The 21645-nt window shown below is 38.8% G+C and overlaps 1 long non-coding RNA gene across 1 annotated transcript in view; it reads left to right on the forward strand.

The window, feature by feature from the left end:
* LOC122884787 overlaps positions 1-8894 on the forward strand; it is a 272561-nt gene extending 263667 nt beyond the window's left edge. Inside the window, exons 3-4 of the long non-coding RNA XR_006379975.1 lie at positions 119-184; positions 5691-8894. This is a non-coding gene — a long non-coding RNA (uncharacterized LOC122884787). The remainder of the gene's footprint in view (positions 1-118; positions 185-5690) is intronic.
* Positions 8895-21645: the final 12751 nt, after the last annotated feature.

Here is a 21645-nt window from a genome sequence, read left to right on the forward strand (position 1 = left end):
GATTTTTTTTTTTTTTAAATCTTGCTATTGTTTCCTGTGAAGCTCTCACAATGTGCAAAAGAAAAGTTGGCAGGTAGTAGTTGTAAAGTTTTTTTTTTTTGTTGTTTCATTCTACCAGTTCAGGTCTCTCAGAGGAACACTGAGGAGAAATATGCTGCAACGGCTGAGGCAGCAGTAATGGAGGGTAAGTGCAGGGTAGAAGCAGGATGGCGGGATTCTGATTGCTCTATGTGTGAAATATATTTCTAAGTTGAGTTTCTCTTTAAGTAGCTGGAGCTATATCTTTTGCCATATAAAATGACAATTGTCCATTTCCGCAAAATGGCCCTATAAAGTTTTATGGTATTGTATCATTTCTTTTTATGATATTGTATCATATACTGCAGGCTACTTTAGCTCATTTTACTGAGATGAAAACAAAAACGGTCTCTTCTGAAACGAGATGCAGCTTATGGAGTTATGAAGCAAACTGTTTTATTATAGCAAACTTACAAAAAAACGGCAAATATCAACAACAATAACAACGATGTGAAGCAATAATTGTAAATTTGTCTGGGAAAAGTGGCGTTTTAGTCAATGAGCTTTTACTGGGTAAGTTAGATGATCACCTTTTAGTGAATACCCTGTTTATGAGGAAATGTGATTTAGCACACACACACACACACACACAAAGACACATATTTATGCAGTGAGTAATGAAAATAATGTGTTGGAGCATTTACAACTGATTTACACTACTGAAATATGTTTTGTTCATCTTTCCACCTTGATTGAATGTTTTCCAACCAGCTGACATGTGATCGCACAGAAAAAAAGTTTTATTCCAATTATGGCATTAATGCCAGCCAGACGAAATAAAGATTAATGAGTGATTCTTACCATGAAAATTAGAAGGCCTGTCCTTTATCCTGGTGATTCTCTTCACAGACATCTGAAGGTTATCCAGAGTTGCAAACTTGTCACTTTTCGCTGTTTTGAATCCAAAATAGGTCATTTGTGTTTGTGGGGGGCGTCAGGGTCTGCGAGGACAGAGTCACAGGGAATTAAATGAGAACCACACCTTCTGAGCTGTCAAAAAAAAAAGAAAATAAGAAGCTCCTGGCTTCTGTGCTTGGCACGTGCAATGCACCTGAGAAGAGTGAAGACTGAAGAGGGCCGTCTCTGAGAGGTCAGTTTTTGACTGCTCACATGCCTTAAGAATCTTTTACAGTAGCGTAACCATAATGGGCTTATATGACGATATGTCAAGCTTGTGACTGTTAATTAGCCTGATCAGGTTGAGTTTTTTTGATTTAGCTAATCCTAGCCATCACAATTTGGATGTAGGATTAGGTGTTAATGTTACTTCCACGGAGTCTAACGTTAGCTAGTATACTTGTTATTCCATATTCCACTTATATAACATTACTTGGGGCTCTGGGACTACTCGTTTAACGTAACTAGCGTCACCATTTTGGCGACGATTACAACATAAGTTGAACTGCTCAGCCAAAGTGCCAACTTAACATTAGCCCCTGATTGTTCCATTTTCTTTATGGTAAAATAATATTAGCAAGGCTAATACTGTCATAACCAAAACATAATTAAATAATTTGCTTTTGGATTTGTTTTGGATTGGGGTGTAAGCAGTACATGTATTTGTCCCAAACCGTTCAGTAAAGGACGTTTGGTTCGGTATGCAACTTCTTCGAAGCATGTGTGGAACAGAAATTCTAGAGCGCGAGTTTTACCCAGAACGTTTTGGCAGCGCACCAGCTGTAGCATGCTAGTCGGCTTAGCCCGGTTAGCCAGGTTAGTCAAGCTCATGTAGTGTCGCTGCCTCAGAATGGCAAACACAAATGAGCTAAGCTGACCAGAGCTGGAGGACCCTCCGTGACATTTAGATCTACTGTATGGGAGCATTACGGTTTCTCGGGTAGTTACGATGGGCAACTATGAGTGTCACACTGTATGCCAACATTGTTCAACTGAAGCCGGATATGTCTGTGGAAACACTTCAAACACATCATTTACGACGGCATCACCCAAATGTATTGATTAGCAGAACAAGACAGAAACAGACTGGAAGGCGAGTCCTTCCCTCCACAGTGTTCAGGCAGCCTCTCACTGCAGATTCTGACCATACCAAATCAATAACTAAAGCTATAGGAGTATTTATCACTGCGGCTATGCGACCATACTTATCATAGTCATAGAGAATACAGAATTTAAGCATATGATCAAAGTGCTTGAGCCATGTTACAATGTGCCCTCACGTGTGTGGTTTAGTCAGTCCGTTGTGCTGCCCTGCAGTTCAGGAATTATCAACAGGTCTTACGATGGAGCATTACTGACATTTGTGTTATATATTTGTTGTTTATTTTTTCTTAGTGACAATATGACAGTATTTGTGTGCATTGACTGTTACAGTAAGAATCATGGCCCATGAGCCACTGTTGAATGTTTACATTTTTCAAAATAAATATTTATTATTTATTTAGTTTATTAGCATTATTAGACAGGCAACTATTTCATTCACAGCAATCATTTTTGCAAATAAAACAGTCAGTTCTAGCTGAATGAAACTTTGAAAGTAATTTCTGAAATAAAGAAATACCACATGAAAAAACTGGACCGTATTTTAAATTCTACTTTCATTCTATATACGGCACCTCAGTGGTTTTTAACTGCAGATGGTTACTGTATGGATCACTGTGATGACAAATAAAATCATGCACCATTATGCACACAACAAATGATGACCGTATGATCTTCAACATGTCCAAAAACACATGAATTCAAGTGAATTGAGTTGCCGTCTTGGCAGTATATTTGAGCTGCTGTATTCGTATTCAATAATCTGCAGGTCCCAGACAACAATACATTTCCTGTGAGGGAAACTCTCCACATGATTCCCAAACTGGGGAGAGCCCTGTGTTTAAAGGGGATGAAAATAGTGAATGTGATTGGCCATGATTGTCACAACCTCTAACAGGCCCATCTATAATGTATGATGTTTTTTGTTTTTTTTAATCCCAGCCTGGCCATGAAAATGCAACTTGGCATGCTCCCGGTGCACTGGGCAGGCCACACTTGACTGTGATCTGCGCAGCGCCATGAAAATTAAGCCTCATGTGTTGATGGTCCATGCTGATGTTTCAGATGGTGTTCATGTTTCTGTTCTGCAGCTGATATTATTTCTGGGGAAACACAATCTGTTGTTGTGAAACCAGGATCTCAATGAAAGTAACTGCACATTCTGAGGAAAGGAGGTGAGAGAGGAGAGAAAGGGGAAGGAGTGGGAGCGAGAGTGGGAGAAGATGAGTAAATTCAGACAAACAGAAGAGAGGGGAGCACAGGGTGGGAAAGGAGTGGGAGAGGAGGATAGTAGAGATGACAATATTTACTTTTTGTTGTTAGACTATTATTGCTTAACAACTGTCAAACTGCATATTTTAAATTTTATTGAAATGGCGAAATCTTGAATGCAGCTGATTGTTTTGAATGAAGCTCATTGTGCAAAGTAAGACACAAATAAGTCTTAAAATACAGACAAGGGGACAAGAGAATTGTGGAATAGAGAGAAGTGATTTTGTTTTAGCGGAGTTGGTCTAACATCACTTCACAGTCCATCTGGTTCCGTTGTTGATTTTGTTGAAATTGAGAAATCCTGAGCATGGGTCCTTGTTGTGCAAAGTTAAATGCAAACAAAGGAGAGGCAAGCAGAGGAGATGAGAGGAAAAGAAAGCAGAGGAGTGTTTACTTTTACCAATTAGCCTTTCAATGCTTCACAGCCCATCTCTGTCCACTGTTGACTTTGTGGTGAAATGTTGGAGTGAAGAAAACTTTTCAGCAGAGCCTCCTCTTGGGCAACATAACATCTAAACAAATCTTAATGCCATCAGTGCCTTTCAGAAAGCTCCGAACTCCAAAAGGTCAACTGGTTTATTTTCCCTTTGATGCCAATATATTTTATGACATTTTGCAATGCTATGTCCATGTTTTGATTCAGTCTCAAGGTCAGGAAAGGAAATGTTTGCTATGCATTGGGGAGTCAAAGTCAGCATGTGATTACAATAAAGAAAAAAAACTGAAAAGGCTTGTACAGTTTTTCTGTTTGGGAGAAGAGGAGAAAAGTGGAAAGGAGAAAAGAAGCTAGGAAGGAGTAGAGGAGTTAACAAAAGAAAACAAAAGTTGCTGAAGTGGGACTGAGCAATGCACTGTAGAGGGTTGAAATATGGTATAAAGTAAAACATAAAGTCAGGAATCTACTAAAATGTTTCTTGGCAACAAGAAGCAAATTGTATCTGAATCAACAACACAAACACCAGTCATCAGACATAGCTTCGCCTCATGTATCTTTACCCTCATTTCTCTACCCACAGCTCATCTCTCTACATTGTTCGGTTTCAGCTTAATAATTAAAATGGAGAAATCCTAAAATCCTTAAAAAATATGTATTTTACAAGATCTAAAAAGGTTTTTTTTTTTTTTCAAATATACAGATAGATGACAAATTAGAGAGACAATCTGAATAAATGAGTGGAGAAAATACATGCATGTCCTTCCGTTCGGGCATGAAGAGTGATTCGAGTGTGAAAATTATGTGAATCATTTGCCTTTGCAGTCACCAGCTCTCAACCTAATTGGATGCTATTGTTTTTTCAATTTCTTTGGGCAGATCTGAACACAGCGATCGTGCCCGGGTGCGGATCAAAACAACCACACTGAGACCCCTTAGAGGTTTTCTTGGTCCAGCCACAAATTAATTCTAGAGTGATTTGTTTGTGGTGGGAATGTGATCTGACCACGATGTGACCCAACTACAAGGTGCAAGTTTGAGCTAAATGGCTCCCGTAGCCAGGTGCACTTTACATACTGGAATGCAGATGACAGAAACAGTTGCTAGCAGCGAACGGGAGAATGAATCAAGGTCTGACCTGGACTAGCAACACAGTACATCACCTTCTTGATATTTGGGCAGATAGGCCCTTCTTCCGGGCCTTCTTCCTGTGTTTACTTTCTCGCTCCAGCCCCAGACACATCTAACCAATGAGTGGAGTAAACATTCTTATGTGGCATCTAGTGATGCATTTTGGCCTGCTTGAATTTTTTTTCTTGGTTGAGGACCTCAGGTTGCGACCAGGCACGTATGGTGTCAGAAGATCTGAAATATATTTGGGTGCGAGTCCAGTAGGAGTCGCACCCAAATAGGAATAATGTGCTCTCTTTTTTTTGGTTTTGGTGAGGTGTCTGGCTGCTGCATTTTGGACAAACTGTAATTTATTTAACTCTGTTGACTCAGACATGTGTAGAGAGAGTTACAATAGCCCAAATAAGAGTTAATGAAAGCATGTATGACAATCTCTAGATTTCTACTGGATAGAAATGAACTGATCTTGGTGATTCTCCTGAGCTGCAGAAAGGAAGACTGGACAACTGTATTAACATGCTTGTTCAAGCTGAGGTTGTTGTCAAAGATGACACCAAGAATGGTGTTGGTGTTGGTAAATACAAGATAAATAGGAGATAAATGTTTGGTTAAGACCCCACTAATAATCTGGAGAGGAACATAGTGGCAGATGGGAAAGAACAAGAGAGAAGAATATTTAGAAATAAGACCACGATCGTCATATCACATCAAATCACATTACAAAGTTGATAGTGTTCCAGCGGGACAAATGTTGAACGCTGTTTGTTGTTATCCACAGATACAGCCAAGCAAGCCTTGACCCTCTGAACTCGCAGTGTCATATCCATCTCATCACGCTGACTCCTTCAAGAGGGGGTGGACCTTGAATGCAACCCAGTGTCGTGCAACTTTCAAATCTGAAGAATGATGGGAGTGTGGTCAGAGGCAAGGCTGGAGGAGGAGGGTTTTCACTTACATTAGAGAATGATAACCTAGTAAACAAGGTTTTAGTGATTTGCAGGTCAAAAGACATCTAGACATCAAGGTTACATTTTTTGATCATCTGCTGGACATATTACCATTGTTTTAATGACATTTCAAAGACTTTTTTGTGTAGTTAAGATACAGTCATTAATCTTGAAATCAGTCATCTTGCACAAAAGCTGGTGTAGAGCTGGCTGCACTCATTTGAACTGGACTATATATTGTAAATGCTGATACTTTTATGTTTAGTTGGTAAAAGGGCGTGTCCATCTACATCTAGATCACACCAGTGATCTCCAGAGACGCAGACCTGGAAATATAATTGAATGTTGTTATATTTGTGATGCTTTATGATGATCTCTGACAGGTATTCAGACTCTGTAGCGTCTAAAAATGGCAGCTGACTCTCTCTCCCAGTAAAAGCCTTTTTAAGGCTCCTCTGAGATTAATAACAGTGTTAGCCTAATGAGTATTTGGGGTTCAGGCTAAAGCACATCCAATGATTTCGGCTCTGTGTACAAAGAACCTTTCACAGCTGTTCTGGTGGGCTTGGGGTTGCTGAAATAGGTTTGGTTAGGAGGACTCTGGGAAAGGTAATGGGTGGTTAGGTAATTTCAACAGACATAGGCACTAGACTGGTGCCATTATTTGCGAGGAAGAGTCAGAGAGAGGTAGAGAAAGCGAGAGGAGGCGGGACATCCAGAGACAGTCAGAGACAGAGGGTGATTAGGGTTAGACATGGTGCCACAGCTAGGCTGGATCTATAGAAATAGCCTCTTAACATGATATATGAGGTACACACAAAAAAACAACAACTCGCAGAGCTGGTGACGGTAGCATTGTGCTGCCAGTAAGGCTGGAAAAAAATAACCGGGTAAGTAGTGTTATATATCTTGCGCCACAGTTATCAGGAACCATTGATATACTAGAGTTGCAGTCGCCCTGCATGCATTTATTCTGAATTAGGAGTGCTGTTTTGTTGAGTGTACTTACACACAAAAATTTTGTATTGGCCAGCTGCTCTGCAGTTTCTGCTCTTTTTTCTACAGCTGCAATACCCAGATTTTTTCTTGGAACACAAATTTTTTTACTGCTGGTAGGTTATTGCTTTTAGAGGAGTTAGAGATGTTCTTGTCTTCTTTGAAATATGGCTTCTAACTAAAATATAGACTTAAATACTCTCTGGATTAAATACTTTACGTACAGAGTTTCCGTGCTTTGATTTCCTGAAAATTTAGTATATTGTTGTTAATAGGATTATAGCAGCTAGCATGTGGAAGGATTTCAATCACTGGCCATCAAATCAGTTGCTCGCACCCCTTTTACATGCACTGTGGTACAGAGCATTGCAATTGTTGCCATGGCTTAAAGTGAATGACTTCATCGTAAAAAATTTGGTCCTTTTAGTTTTGTTTGTTCGATATTTTTTTACATTGTTAAATGTATTTTACTATGGTGCTGAGCACTCTGCTCAGCTGGGAAAGGTCCTGCAGAGAGTGATGGTGTTCCCTTTACATACTGCAGGGTGGGCTACCTGTAGACAATACTTTCGTTTGCACCTTTGTCTGCCTTGTGCTAGAGGACAATGAGCCCTACATTTCTACCATAGTTCATTCTTTATCATTTGTAATGATTGCATCACTATGTTTTGTATAAGGAGAAGAGTGCTTACATAAAACACATTTCCAAATAGCATCAGCAATTTAGTCATTTAGTCAATTTTGTGCATAAAGGCAGCAGCAGTGATGGCCTTAAGATGACATAAATGAGCTTGGAATTGACAGGCTGTCAGTGTGAAACCTTGCACTGATAAGGAAGAGAAATTATTAAGAATTAATGGAAGATGGTTTATCAGTGATGAACCTGAACCCCTTCTACAACATAGATCCACAGAGTTGCAAGTAAACTGAAGACTTGAGACACTGTAGCTTTTTGGGCTTATGCCACGCTCACAATCGTAAAACGTGTGATTACAAGTTGGAGATAACAGCAATTTCTGACAACTACATTATCTCCCATTTGGCAAAAAGAACTTCAGAGATATCACAAAACAGGTGCCAAAATGACTGTAAAGCTACAATCATCTGCAGTACAATGTAAATGAAATCCATGACACCAATACATTTGATTTAGCTTTTAAAAAAGAAACTACAAAGCCTACACGGTATGCTTGTATCTCGTTTAACTTGTTAAGAACTACTACCAATATAAAACTTTTGGCTTCATCTGGTATGACTGCGTGCTAGCAATGTGGGTAACCATCTTGGGATAATGCATGAATGCTACCGAGTCGTAATCATGTTTTTTTGCTTTGAGATTAGTTTTCACACTGCTGACATGGAATGAATGCATCATTGATGTTGGAAGCAAGGAATGGCTGAAAAACAATACATAAAGATGGTTTTATATCCTATGTTCCTTCAAGGCTATCCTATAATGCATCACACACATGCTGTGAAAATCCCTTTACATTAATATTGTCTCTTCCTGTGTGAATTGTGTTACAAGGATGGTTTGGTCATTTTGAACAGCAGTGCTGCCACTCTGGTGCACTTTCTCCCTCCCTCTCAGGGAGATGGAGAAAATATGGACGAGCATGGAGAAAATTACATAAAAGCAGCAGATCTGTATCTTTATGATAATGGTTCCATTATGTGCTGAATTACATGTTCGTGGTTTTGCAATTCCAGTTAAAAAAAAACATGGGGTACTGTTTGAGAGTAGCTTTTTTTTCCTCCCTGCATTTGTGTGTTCATCCCTTAACAAGTTAGTACATTTCGTGACATCTCTAGCTTTCACTTCCTGATTTTTTTTTAACCTAAAAGCAAAAAGATGAATAATCTAAACCATCTGTGCCAAACTTGTGATTGTTTCATTTAACTATGCACCCGTTGTAGTTGTACTTGTGTCTTCATCAACGCCAGTGCAATGCCCACACATTTGTAAAAACAGTGCAGACATCCCATCATCACTGGAGAGATGAACACTGTTAGCAAACTCCAGCCATTACATCATTACATTCACATTTCCTGTGTCCTTAATTGTGAATAGAGAGAGAGCTTCAAAAACACAAATGATGTTCTTTACTTGATCGCTGACTGACAGATTACTTCTCAGCAAGTGATGGTTACAGAGTGGCTAACTGAGTGTTGGGGTTTGTCTCACGCTGTGTCTCCAGTTCATCATGCTTCTGACACATGCTTTTTTCCATTTTTGTTGTATGAGTGCACCTTGTATTCAACAGACTTGAGCACATAGAGGCACATCACTTGCTGAGATGGCTGCCTATGGCACATGTATATGTGTGTGAGTGTGTGTAGTCAGTCACAGAGGTGGGAGTGAGGGCAGGTGGATTGGGGAAATCACTTGGACAACAGAGAGAGGGAGAGGAAAATGGAAAGTAGAGAAAGTGTGACTGAGAAAGAGGCCGAACAAGAGAAAGGAAGAAAGATAGGGAAGGAAAGAGAGACCAAAACAAACAGTAAGAAACAACAGAGAGCCAACAACTAAAGTAAGAGTGAGAGGTGAACTAAGGTTTTCAAGCCTCTCAAGGTTTGATGAAGAATTCCTTTTGCCTCAGATGGGATCCAAAGTTTGTTTATTCTTTCTGAAGCAGTTTCTAACCGCCGACCATCCTGGCTATTGTGGAGTGGAGTGGAGTGAAATTACCTTTCAATCCAAGTGTAGCAGAGTGTGTAATGTTGTTGAGACTGCGTGATAACTTCGCCCTCCTAAATTTGCCATTAAAGACAGTTTCTTTTAAAAGTGCCAGGTAAGATGAGGCAATTGCTGGATCTAAAACCTGTTAAGGCCAAAAGGTGAAAACCATGATTGTTCTCAATGGACTAACATGCAATTTAATGTAAACTGTTAAAAGGCTGTTTTCTCTGATTTTTTTTTTCGCCTTGAGGTAAACAAACACTGTGCATGTATGTTTACATACATAATTGCATAATTATAAAAAAAAGAAAAAGACTGCAGAACAGATTATATCTGGGTTTCAAAGTATTTTTGTATGCATTATGATGTACTTAATTAAGAGTTTGGCTAGAAATAGGTTTCAAAAACATTTCAGTGGAATTTAATCAGTATTGCAATAACAAAATAGTTTGCATTGAAGAAAGGATGCAGTAACAAACAAAATTTGTTTGTTTAATTAATACTGATGTAGCAATTTTGAAATTAAAGCCACAAGCTCTCAGAAATCTTTGACCTGCTGCACTCAATGTACAGCACAACAAATGAGTACAATGTGGGGTTTGTAAATTTAATAATGAAATAGCTAATCAGATTATGTATTCATGTTAGCTGTAATCTTTTAATCCCTAATCCAGATAAAAGACAGTAAAATCTGATAAATCTGATACAGAATCCCCCTGTTGTTGTGTTATCATTAGATACAAGTTAACAATGAACAAAAAACAGACCTGCTATGTATCTCTGTGTGTGTGTGTGTGTGTGTGTGTGTGTGTGTGTCTGTCTGTCTGTGTGTGTGTGTGCGCGTGACTTCTTCTGCACCCTCAAACACAGGCTACAAAAGGGCTTGACTAATATTCTTCAACAGAAAAATGAAGCTTGGAACAAAGTGTGTCTGCATGTAACAATAAGCCACATTGGGAGCAACAAAACAAAACACCATGCTCAACCTATTTTCCATTGTACATGTATAGTGGAATTGTATATGGGCAGAATCAGAAATAAAACAATAAGAAATATTAAGGGAGACAATGTTTCACATGTTGTATGCATGTTGTATTCTTTTTTTAATTTACAAAAGACATGTAGCATTAAGAAACCAGTCGAAGCCATAAACCTTCTAGTTCCGTAACTAATGGATTTAAGGAAGGGATAATCCCTAAGAGAAGCTTATCTCTGTACAGTGTTTTGTTATTCATACCCTCACAGGTCAGAGTGCATCATCTCGCTTATACTAGGGCCAGCTGCCAACGATCAAATTGATAGTTTTTATATATGTTGCTCTAATACACTCTTTAAATGGAAACGTCTTTGTCAACCTTAAACAAAAAACTTCAGACTAGTCTAATGTGTTCGCTCTGGCCAATCGGAGTTGTATATTCTCTGTGCCGTTTTATTATTTCGAGGACTTAAATTAAAATAATACAATTTGTCAGAATAATTATCAGTGCTGCACGGTGGAATGTGTAGAAAGTGTAGAGTGTAGAAAGAGGCATTTGCTCTTTGATTTGTAAGGACTGATTTAAATCCTGTATCCTGATAGCTGAACACTTGCCTACTATTTTGGTCTGTTTCTTCAATTACATATAGAAATGAAGACAATACAATTACAAAATGGGTTCAGAAAACGTCAAGACATCCCCAGACATTTTGAACAGTATTTTAAGGTGGACTAAAAGAGGTGTTGTGATTTAGCTTTCTTTCTGTTATTTGTGTCCATACTTTTGTAAAAACATTTTCTCCTAACATTATACGTCATACAGGAGTTCCTCTTAAACTGAAGCTCAGGAGCCAGAGGTAGCAGTGTTTTGCAGTACGTCAAGAGTACTACAGTGCCCCAAAGCCAGGGTCCCAAAATGGTCAACCACAATTACTCAGTTGGGACCCTCATACAACAGGAGTGCTAATATGAAATATAATATCTGGTAGTAATTGGATGGTGATCTTTGGTAATGGTTTTACTGTGAGAGACATTAAACAAGTGCACAAACTCTTCAGTTCTAAATAAAATGGTTTCATTAATGTGGCATTGTCCTGCTTGTTCTGATTTGTGTCCCGAGGTAAGAAACTCAATTTACCCAGTTTGGGTCCCGGCCTGAAATGTTAAACCCAGTGGCATAAAATAAAGAGACAGCTGCGAGAGTACTGAACCATTTTAAAACAATGAGACCTGTCAGACAGAAAACCTCCTTTACAAAATGAGATATCAAATGTCCAGCTTTTGACGAGTGACACCCACTCTCATAAAAGTGATATTGGATTGAAAATAAAATTCACCATGGAATATAAAGTTATTTAATGACTGAATGACTTTTTCTCATGAAAAAACACAACTGTAGAGGTCTCAGGTGTATTTCCAAGTACTGCAACAATAGGGAGGTTATGTCTTGAATATGCTAAAACAGCACCCCATTTGATTAAAATACTCTTCACTTACATTCCACTGATCAGGATTTCTCCTTTGCTGCAAGAGTGTCTACACTCCCACTTTTGTCATTTGCACACACTTTACAGTTCCAGTTCTGACACAAAGCTTTCGCCAGATGTTTTTGGAGTGACAGATCAACAGCACAACAACAATATCCCCTTTCCTAGATAACAGCAATGATATGTAACTATACATGTATAAATGGCCTGCGAGCAGCACACCCGAGGTTGATGGAGAGGTTCCACAGCAGCTACAAAGCTGTTAAGCTGTGTCATGTTTTTGGTGACTCCATAGATACAGGTGAGGTGGTATCTTGCTTACAGTACAAAGACAGAACAGCTGATGATTTAAATCTCAGATTGCCTTAATGAGTTACAAATAGTCTGTTCTTCCTGGTAACTTGCACCAGTGTGCCTTTGAGCAAGGTGTTTTCCTGTCACTGCTCTAGCTTAACTTCTCAGTATCCAAAATATGTCCAAAACATCTGTGGGGGTGGGTATGGGTAGCTGTCAGCTGCAGAGGGAGAGGTGGTGGAGTGGTTCAGGTGAGCACCATCAGGGAGAGGTAATTGGCACAGCTGAAACTGGTTAAGTAATTATGCTCTCCCTAAATACAGTAGCATGCTGGACCTGAGTGAGCCCGAGCCTCGACAGCCAGCCAGGGAGGCTGGTTTTTCTGTGCACAGGATACAAAGAGGAAGAAGCCGAGGCTCGGTCGGAGGAACGGCTGATGCTGGAGGAAAAGATTGTGTTTGGAGAAAAGAAACCAATACCTGCAAACGTGGTCTCAGAGTGTGTCTCAGAGCCAAGGGAACTCACGGTAGCACGATTCTGCTACAATATCATAAAAAGTAGATATGTGTTTAATAAGCATTTAGACAATGTTTAAATCAATTAATACATGTATTATGTAAATAAATGTACAAATAAAGTGTATTGCACTGTTCCATGGCTTGCTGTTATGTTGATGAGCAGTCTTTTTTAAACCAGATGTATCTATTCACTCACATTGTAAAGTGCTAATGGAATTTGCTAATGGAAGCATATTTTCACATACTTCTTACTACACTGACTTTAACATACATCTCATAGTAAAAGAGAAAAAAATCTCACCTCCTCCTGCTGCCTCTGTATTGCAAGTTATTTGAATAAGGTGGAAGAATGTGCTGTGTTGCCCTTGAACTTCTCAAATGAATCCGCTAACTTGAATTATGTGACAGGTTGATACTCAATAGCCTTCAGAGTGATCTGTGCTAATGTACTCACCAACTCATGTGCTTTGTTCCCTTTTCACATGATGTCAGTCACCAACGCATCTTTTTCAGACTGCAGCTGGTTTGTCAGGGAGACAAAAATGAAGGAATAATTAGTAAAGAGCTGCCCTTGTCTTCTCCCTTCCACTTCTTCTCATAATCTCCCACTACCTCCTCTTTGTCTTCCCTCTCCTTGCTTTCCCTCCGCTTCTTCCTTCTCTTTCTCTTCCATGTCCTCTTCTCTCTGCCCCTTTTAACCTTTTACCACTATTTTCTCCTCCTCTACTCCTAACCTACCCACCATCTCTCCTCTGCCATTATTTTCAACTTTTTTTATTGACTCATAAAACCAAAGGGTGGCTAGTTAAAACCCCCACTATGGGCTGGTGTATGCCACTATGAGCTATGACACCAGCTATGATTTTAATTTTAATTTTTCAGCTTACATCACTTGATTAATTAGCCAGTAGGAGAAGCCTTTGCCAGCATGGCTTTAATACTTCCAGGGAGTAATACTGCAAAGTGGGCCAGACGTGGTTAAGATTTATGGACTTGTGGTACTTAATTATTCAACAGAAAATGTCATGCTAAATGTCATGTAACAGTATTTAATGCACGTATAACATTTGCAGTAGCAGGTGGAAATGATCGAACATGGATAGGTCCCAGGTTTGATCCCCATAACATTATCAGAATCAGAATCAGAATCAGAAATACTTTATTGATCCCCGAGGGGAAACTCTTTTGTTACAGCAGCTCACTGTCACATCAGTGCACAAAGGAATAGAAGAAAAAATATTATGTCGTTATCCTTATGAGGGACATTGTGCTCCTGTCTGCTCACTCATGTTGAGCTGCATGGTTTAAAAGCATCAACTAAATGCATCACATGGTACCAGTCTGAGGATTTCACCACAGCCTAGCTTTATTCAAGATTAAATTATATGATTTCAAGATTTTTACAACTGTTTGGTGGATAATCCTGTTCAATTGGTGCCAATTAATATTCTAATTTTTCCAATATCTGTCTCCGAAAATATACTATTAATTTGCTTTGCCAGATACAATTTGGAGGAAACATAATTACTTCGTGGAATATGTTCACTAGCAACCGTTTTTTACAATCCGGGGAGTGTTCTCATGCTGCACAGAAGTCATTGGGGGAGGACGGGGTTGATGTTTGGGTGTACAAAGCGCAAGGCTTCCCAAATATTGTCTTCAAAACTCTTAGTTAAGGTCACAGAACGATTGTGGTAAATATATATATGTATAAAAAGTTGACACTTCTTGTCTCAAGTCAGCGATGACTAAATATTTAACCAAGACCCAACAGGTCCTCCAAATTAAATGACAAAATATATGGTTCTAACTGCCCTCCACAACGACACATACAAGCTTTTCTGATCTGACGCCTAATTGGCAGGATGACATCATTCATCAGTCTCTTCTAAAGCTGCTACAAATCACATTGCAGTGAGCAGTACTCAAATACTTAAATATAAACATTTACTTATGTTAATAAAAAATTTAAACCCGGCGACGTTACATTTTCTACAAAACATATTTTTTATTACAAAGTAATTGTATATATATGTACATTTTCTGTTTTCATGCCTTGTCTCACTTTTTCCTCCTTTACTGATTTGTTAAAAACTTTAGGGATCAAATATAAAGCTTCACTGTTACATTCCTCCCCTTCATCCTTGGTTTTAACATAACCAATATGTGTATCATAAAGTCCAAACACAAAAGCTTTATGGTCTTAAAACACCCACCCTCTTCTGATTTCTCCATCCTCTCAGCACTCGGGGGACAGTTTGACCACACAACACGAACAGACTTATCTTTCTCTCTCTTTCTCTCGCTGTGAGCAAGAGGTCTTCTGTCTAATGAGCTTAACTCATACACCATTGCTCGACGCAACACATGACTTCACACAGATCACTCCACATTCACAGGCATTTACCCAGAATAGCTAGAAAGACAGAAAGAAAAAGAAACAGAAAGTCTGAGATGACTCTTCTGGTTAATTGTCCATTGCCCTGGGACTCTGGCTCAACCCACGGCTCATTAGCTAAGAGTTTCAACCTCCAGTGACACACAGAGAGATGATTGCTGCATTTTATCCCCTATCTGGAGCTTTTTACAAAGTCATTTATGTAATTAAATATTACCAGTTGTTGTTTTATCGCCCAATGATTAAACTTGACGGCTGAAATACTAAATCCAGTAAAGAAAAAAATCACTGATGCCAGTGAGGAAATTAACTGGTATGTCTCAGTGAAATGAAAATGACTTTGTGTCATTGGGTTATTAAAGACTGAATGAGTGATGCGTTTCTTTTAGTGACAATTTTAGGTTTTACTTCACAGTAGCTCTATAACAATGTATAAGAGAGCACAGTAGAAATGCACAGTGGATGATATCTTTTACTTCCTTCCTTTGGCGTACCTACTTTTGAAAGACTTGTGTAAATTGTAAATGTGTCCAATCAACACTTCACTGTAGCTGGGCTAATAGCTTGCTGTCTACCTGTATTTCAGGTTGCCAGGTTAAAGTTGTGGGTTACTACGTCACCTCAAAAAACTTTGTTTAAACAGTTTTTCTGAATGAATGTTCCAAAATTAAACTAAGGCCAGTGTATAGCAGTGACTGCTTTTGATAGATAAGACTGAATATGTTGGGATCCACTCATTAGATCTAATAATCGTATAATATTTAACATAAGGATCTGATCGAAGTTGGGGTGGTGCCAACGTCTGGTGTGAATGTTTTCAAATCAGTCTCTGCTCTCAACTGCATTTCAGCAGAGCCATAATGTTGCCAAAGTTTGACAAAGGCATAAGAAGACATGCTGTTCACTGTGATGGATCTTGTATCTCAAGACAGTTTCCGGTCTCTGTAAGTTTATCGTGATATTGTGCTGAAATGATTGGAAACTAATGGGTGCCAGAAAGGTAGAAAACAGAACACATTTATCAAACCGAGAATGGAAGTGCATTCATAATTTAGACTACTTTACACAATAGTAGACTTGTGGTGTAAAGCCCACAATATATGACGATTGGTAGCATGCCATTCGGTTGGGCGGCATGGCTCACTCCAGAGGAACACGATAGCAGCCAGCACAAAGCAGTGCTCATCATGTAAAGTTAGCACAAGCTTTTTCTGTGCATTTTTTGTGGGCAATGATGCATTTTATTATTCCACTTAGGGCGCTCAGATGATTTTAATTATCGAGTTCTCAAGGCAACCTTTGTGTTATGTATTTATTTATTTTTGTTACTTTAGTAATCACTTTATATCTGTTACTGAAACTGTAGAAATACATTTAGTTGTAGTCACAGTGAGAGTAAAGTCTTTGTTATTGCAAGTCTCTCTAAAATTGTATGGAAATGAACATGCAGTGTTTGAGAAACACACTAGATCTACTGAGCAGGCAGAAGGAAACATAACATGCTCATTCGTGTCCCTCAGCTTTTATCACGCAGTGCAAGATATCTGGCCGCTTGGTATGAAAAGGTGATAGTGAGCAATTGCTTAAGGAAACCACAAATCCTTCTGTAAGTGCCAGCTTTATCAATAGAACACCCTGGAAGGCTAAAATATTGATTGCATTTACAGATGACGTAACACATTAACAGATTCTGATTTGCTGTACGTCGGAAAGTGCACGGATGCCGTGTGTTTGTGCCAAATTTTGATTGTGCGATTGTTTGTGTAGCGAAAGAGATCTACATTTAATAAAATGTAAATGCCAAACTTTACATTTAATTATTTTAAATCTGTTTGTGTAGAGTGTAAGTTTGAACTTAGACTACACATGGCAACGTTTAATGGTGTTTGGTTTTGCCCTTCTGTCCATATACTGGAGGATGGGCTAGCGGTAGAACTCGGCCGGTCCCTGTCAACTATCATTAAGATTGGTCAGCACGAACATACGTCATCCGTACACTCTGACGTATACAGCCATTCATAATGTGTTAATGTGTTACATCATCTGTAAATGCTGGACCCCGAGCACATCTGCCAGGCCGAGCATACCTGGTACCTACACCGGCACTCACAGATATATAGTCTTTTTGTTTATTGTGGGCACTATTTTCAACAATTTTTTGACACATCTGGCATGCTATCTCTTCCTTATTTTGCTGTCTTTCTTATCTTTTCCCACAATGTAAAAGTTTTTACTGTGGACCTCTACTGCAGTGTGTTCAAGTAAAGAAAAAAGGCGGAAAAGGAAAAAGAATTCTCATTGTCCTTGCCAGAGGAAAGCTGTTTTATGTCTCATTGGTTCAAAAGCAGCACTGGCTGAAAACTACACATAAAGTAGAAATAGTAGGAGCATAGGTGGTCTCTCAATGTGAATGGTATAATCTATAAACAGTATCTAAATATACTGGCCAAGTTCATCTACCTCTAATGCTGCCATTTCTTTGTACAAGTAAAGACCAGAAACCTTAAAAATGAATAAAGGATTAGTAATACCTAGCCAAGGGAGGTCTGTGTATGTCTCATTGGTTCAGCTCATTTGGACTTATTAACAATTAAAAGCACAAAAAAAGATGTGGAATATGGAATAGAAAAAAACTCTTATTATTTGCCAACCACAGGAAAATTATTATTATTATTATTATCTCCACCCGTTCCAACCTGCTTGCACTCGCCTCTTCACCTCTTTTCCACAGTTCAGAGCAATGGAGACTGTGGAAAAGAGGTGAAGAGGCGAGTGCAAGCAGGTTGGAATGGGTGGAGAAAAGTGTCAGGTGTGTTGTGTGATAAAAGAGTATCAGCAAGAATGAAAGGAAAGGTGTTCAAGACGGTGGTGAGACCAGCGATGTTGTACAGCTTAGAGACAGTGGCACTGACGAAAAGACAAGAGGCAGAGCTGGAGGTAGCAGAGCTTAAGATGTTGAGGTTCTCTTTGGGAGTGACGGGGACGGACAGGATTAGGAATGAGTACATCAGAGGGACAGCTCATGTTAGATGTTTCGGAGATAAAGTCCGAGAGGCCAGACTGAGGTGGTTCGGACATGTTCAGAGGAGAGACTGTGAATATATTGGTAGAAGGATGGTTGGAGCTGCCAGGCAGGAGGTCTAGGGGAAGACCAAAGAGGAGATTTATGGATGTAGTGAGAGAGGACATGAAGTTAATTGGTGTGAGTGAAGAGGATGCAGAGGACAGGGTTAGATGGAGGCACATGATTCGCTGTGGTGACCCCTGAAAGGGAACAGCCGAAAGGAAAAGAAGAAGATTATTATTATTATTATTATTATTATTATTATTATAATTATTATTATTATTGTCATTAAGATGAGGTGGAGTCACAACCATCACTACTACTGACTAAGATAGTTTATGGATTATCAGGACATGATTTTATCAGTGGGGGAACCATCAAGGCCCTTTTGGCCCTCAGAGAGGGACTATATTTATCTAAAGGCTGTAACTTTGCTGGTTAAAGTTGTTTTTGCTTGTGTATGCAAATTATCAAAGACACATGATAAGGTCATTAAATAAGTATTCACTTCATCAAATTTCAGTTCTATATGCCATATTATCTTCTTTTATTCTTCTATTATAGAAATTTCCATTGCAGTTTTCACTGTAAACTATTGAACTAATGATACAATAATTTTATTTATTTATATATAGTTACATTATATTATATATAGCTTTTCTAACTGCAATTTCATGATACCTCTTTGTCATTTCAATATTTAATTTAGTTTAGTTTTTATTTTTACCATTTGAGTTTGGCCTGATTATTCCTAGAAGGGAAGTTAAATAAACATTTTCTCTTTGCGACCAGTGCTGGTCATATGAATGGCTTATCTTTTCTGCTTCTATGGAAACATTCAAATTAAAAGAGAAAATGGTCTTGGCAGCCTAATATTCAAGTTAAATACAGAACGTGAGACTGAATGGAGACAGATGAGAGATAACGAAGGTGACAGAGAGAAGACAAAGATGGAAATGCTGCAACACTTCAGGAGTGAAAGAGGAAGTTAATCCTTGAGCTGCCTGCCTGCATTCAGACACAACCACTTACAGACTTGTCAGGCTGATACTCATGTTAAATACACCCAGTGACGGAAAGACGGGAGGGAACTAGGATGAGAAAAACAGACACAAAACAGGGAAAAGAAAAACATATTAAATGAGGCAGACTCCAGAAGAAGTAGGAGTGGGAGAGACGGATAAAAAAGTATGAATGGCAAAAAGTGTAAAGAAACAAGATTGTGCGCAGATGCCTATTCAGTCAACCACTTGTGGACTTGTCAGACTAATAGTCATGTTAAATACAGCCTCACAGGCAGTGCCTTGTGAAGATTGACTGCCGTATCTAGGCCATCATAAAGAACCATTAAGGCTGGCTAATAAAGAATCTTCCCTCAACCCAGAAAATGAAGTCATCATATAGCAGTTAGAGGATGGCCTGAGGTGGGGATGAGAAAGAGAAGATGGAAAGAGGGGGGGGGGGTTAGAAAATGAAGGAGGGAAATCAGAGGAGATAAAGAATAGAAGACAGCGACAGAGAGAGAGAGAGAGCGAGAATAGAGGAGGATGACAGAAAGTGTGTGTGTGTGTGTGTGTGCAAAAAGAAAGAGAGTGAAAGAACAAGAACAAACTGTCCCAAAGGACCACTCATCCAGGATCTAATATAGTTGTATTCCCTCTGTATGTCTGTTAATTACTTCCTCTGTAACCATAACGGCGAAAAGCCCGGGCTGGTAGGAATACTAGGAAAATGAACTGCTAGCAGAACAAACTGTATCTGGGTTAATTACTATATCTGCTGTTGAGACAACGTGAAGAGCTCCGTTTCTTGCTGACTGTCTCAAGCTTCTGTTCAACAAGGTGTCAAATAATTTCACAAAATGAGCCCGAACTCACAAAACATGTTAAAGCTGTAGTGTGGGACTTTTACATATCAATGAAAGTCAATTAGATTCAAGTCCTTGCCAATGAGTTTACGCAATGCTGATTAAGCCTATCACCGTCTGTATTTCTCCGTATACTAGTGTTTTTAAATCTGGTGTCTCTGGCGACATTCCCATGATGGAGCACCGGTAGTTATGTGTTTTACATCAAGCAGCAATGACTGGTTTGCCAGAGCTGACGGGGGGAGCAACCGTAGTGACGGAGAAGGCTACTGCAGTTAGAAGTATATGTCCTATATGTCATAAGCACGTATCAACAGTGTTTGCGTGATCACTCACTGCCAGAAAGGGGAGACAAAAGTTTCGCACTGCAGGTTTAAAACATGTGAATCAGAATCAGAGGTTTAAAATATGTGAATCAGAATCAGAAATACTTAATTGATCCCCAAGGGGAAACTCTTTTGTTACAGCAGCTCACTATCACGTCAGTGCACACTTAGTGAAGTGAAGATAATATTCCTCCACAGTTGAAAGTGATAATAGAGTATAGTTGGGAAATCCTTTTTCACTTGTCTGTCAAATAAAGAACTCTGGCCAAGATGTAAAGATTTTCACATGTTACAGCTGAAGGCAAATACATTCAGGGTTCCCACAGGTCCTTGAAATCCTTGAAAGTTTGTGAATTTATAGAAAAAAAAAAACATACATTGAAAATAGACTTTAGAATTATACAATTTATATATTTTGTGCAAGAATAGAAATTGAAGTTCTTTTGATGTGTATATATATATATATATATATATATATATATATTTACTCACAGCAACATCACAGTAATACAGCACAGTGTTCACACATTCAAGACTCTCTCTCTTTTTAATTGTCTGTGAGCTTCTGTAAAGCCTACTAGTTCTCATTATAAAGATTCTCAGTGTAAAAGTAACTAACCTTGATCCGTTTCTCAAACCATGCCATGTTGGGTTGAATTTGAGGGAATTGGGCCTGGCAAGTCCTTGAAAAGTCCTTGAATTTGATAGTTAAGAAGGTAAGGGAACCATGAAATTATTTTCTGTATTTTTTACAGCACATTTCAATGCCCTGCCTGTTTTTAGTCATGTCTGCTTTGCACGGTCCTTTAATGGCATGAAAACTTGTTACCATTTGATGTAGAGTTTTAGTTTTTTTTAAACCAGGTTCAATTTAGAAACATAAAATAAACCAAATAAATCAGAAAATATGAAGTAAGACATGCAAACAACAGTTTAATTTTGAGCTACCCATACTTATGTCTAGGCAACTTTAAGGATAGGGAATGATTGTGGTCTTGGTTAAACATTGCAAAAGTCTACACTGATTAGAAGCATAAGACAGGACATGTTGACCCTAACCTTAACCAAAGTGTTTTTTTGTCTGTAGTGGGGTTAGAATTCTCCATGTAGAATAAATAAAAAAATTGGGAATGGGACAGCAGTACGTGGTAAATTTTTCATCTTTATGTTTTAAATTACC

This window comes from Siniperca chuatsi, linkage group LG11, assembly GCF_020085105.1.
Source record: "Siniperca chuatsi isolate FFG_IHB_CAS linkage group LG11, ASM2008510v1, whole genome shotgun sequence".
Classification (NCBI taxonomy): domain Eukaryota; kingdom Metazoa; phylum Chordata; class Actinopteri; order Centrarchiformes; family Sinipercidae; genus Siniperca; species Siniperca chuatsi.